General features: G+C 49.1%; 1 long non-coding RNA gene across 1 annotated transcript; it reads left to right on the top strand.

Moving 5' to 3' along the window:
• Positions 1 to 409: 409 nt before the first annotated feature.
• LOC137465974 (uncharacterized) lies at positions 410 to 1609 on the top strand. The gene is made up of 3 exons (XR_010994921.1): positions 410 to 571; positions 720 to 840; positions 1439 to 1609. It is a non-coding gene; the product is annotated as an uncharacterized lncRNA (long non-coding RNA).
• The last annotated feature ends 306 nt before the right edge of the window (positions 1610 to 1915 follow it).

Below are 1915 nucleotides of genomic sequence, written 5' to 3'. Positions count from 1 at the left end.
GCCTCGCACCCGCTTCCAGCAGCTCTACGGGGGCAGCTGCCTCCGATCGACCGGGAGGTGCTCAGGATCCAGCCCTGCAGCTTCCAGCAGCTCCACAGGGAGCAGCAGCCCCCAGCCTACGACCCGCGAGGTAGGAAAAGAGTTGTAGCCTTGCTTTTCCAAAAGGTCATGAAAAGTGACTGTTTGAAGTATTTTTCCACAAGGCTCTGTCCTTCTCGGCCCAAAATTCTCAAGCTTATTTAGAAGGGGCACCTAGAAAGGCAAAAGGTTCTCTGCCTGGTTTTTCTGCCTGCTTCCTGTGATGGTTGATCCAAGGCAGCAACAGAGATCAGTGTCCCAGAGCCACGTTGTGGAGTGTGACCAATGTCTTTGGATTCTTGCAGCCACCTCGGGCACTTCAGCCCCCAGCGCTCCACCTGGCAGTGCAGGTTGTGCAGCATCGACGGCCTCCGGCTCAGCCTGGAATGCACCTGGTGAAGAGCAATTGCCACCAGGGGATCTTGGCTTTGCCGTAGAGGAAATGATCCGGGAGATCAGGAGATCCCTGCCTGAAAGGTCTCCCTCTGCTCAGGTAACCCATTGGAGGGGAATGGAAGAGGCTGGGCTGAAAGCTTTTGAGCGCTGTTACATGGAGAAGGAGAGCAACTGTATCCTTGATGCGATTCCAGCAAAATACTGAATGATCTTTAGTTTTCTTTTTTTTCTATTGTTCTTTCAAGGGCAATATGAATGTTGCCCCTGAGTCTTCGGGAGGGGAGCCTGTGAACGGGGCTGCAGCAGAGGAAACTTCATCTGGCACCGAGAGCTGCAAGAACAGTTCCCCAGAGCCTGAGGAGCCTGGTAAGGACAGAGCCCCCTTTGGTTTAGAGAGGTGTGAGACGGCTGCTCTGAGCCTGCCGCTGGCAGGAAGGGAGACGAGAAGAGTTGAGTTCTTGTCTGCAGGGTTGGTGCTTCCTGGTGCCTTTAGTTCAAAGGCACATGCACAACCTGCCCGAGCTCTGCCCTCCACGCTTCGCCAGAGGCTTGGGCACTGAGTCCTCTGCTGTGGCAAGAGAGCAGGGAATAAATCTGACCTTGTGGGAGTTGTGCCACCAAGCTGGGTGTCCCAGTCTGGTTCATACCTCAACCCCCAGCAGCCTTCAGCCATTTCAGTGAGGACTGTGGTCTCTCTGACACTGGGACTGTCTGTGTTTCAAGCTCTCGTGGGTGCCATTTGCACTGTGGGTGCTGAGACTTTATTAGAATACTTAAATACTTTACACAGTTCCGTTTTGAAAACTTGGAAGGATCCCTGTTCTTTATAGAGCAGGCTTCAAATTGCCAAGCGAGAGTCTGCCTTTCAGGCCATCTTTTAATGTCCCTGATAGAAGGACAATTGGTGCTCAAGGGACACTTGCACAAGGGCCAGGATTGTCTCAGTGTTCCCTTTGCTTCCCAGATCCCGTGTGATCAACGTGTCCAGGAGGGCTGCCCTGTGTGGCAGGAAGAGACAGAGGGAGAGCCTGTGACCATTGGGCAGGTAGAATTCCTCTCTCTCTAGTTATATTTATAGATGTGTATGGCTATATTTATTGATATATGTATTGTATTTATAGATTTATGTAGTTATATTTATCTATCTACATAGACAGAGATTTGTCTAGTTAATTTATTTTTAGTTTTAGGTGTATATATTTATATTTTTAGATGTGCAGTTATAGTTGTAGATGTCCATAGTTGCATTTATACATGTGTATGGTTACATTTACATATATATAGTTATATTTGTAGATAGTCATATTTATATTGATATATGGGTGTTTAGTTACCTAGATTGATATCTGTATAGGTGTAGGCCTCTTTTTAACCTCTTCCCCTGCTCTGCTTCCTCCCTCACCTCTTGCTTTTCCCCCGTGCCCCCTGTGTCCCCTCTCCC

This window comes from Anomalospiza imberbis, unplaced genomic scaffold (genome assembly GCF_031753505.1).
Source record: "Anomalospiza imberbis isolate Cuckoo-Finch-1a 21T00152 unplaced genomic scaffold, ASM3175350v1 scaffold_123, whole genome shotgun sequence".
NCBI lineage: Eukaryota > Metazoa > Chordata > Aves > Passeriformes > Viduidae > Anomalospiza > Anomalospiza imberbis.
This window is presented reverse-complemented; position numbering and strand designations above follow the sequence as displayed.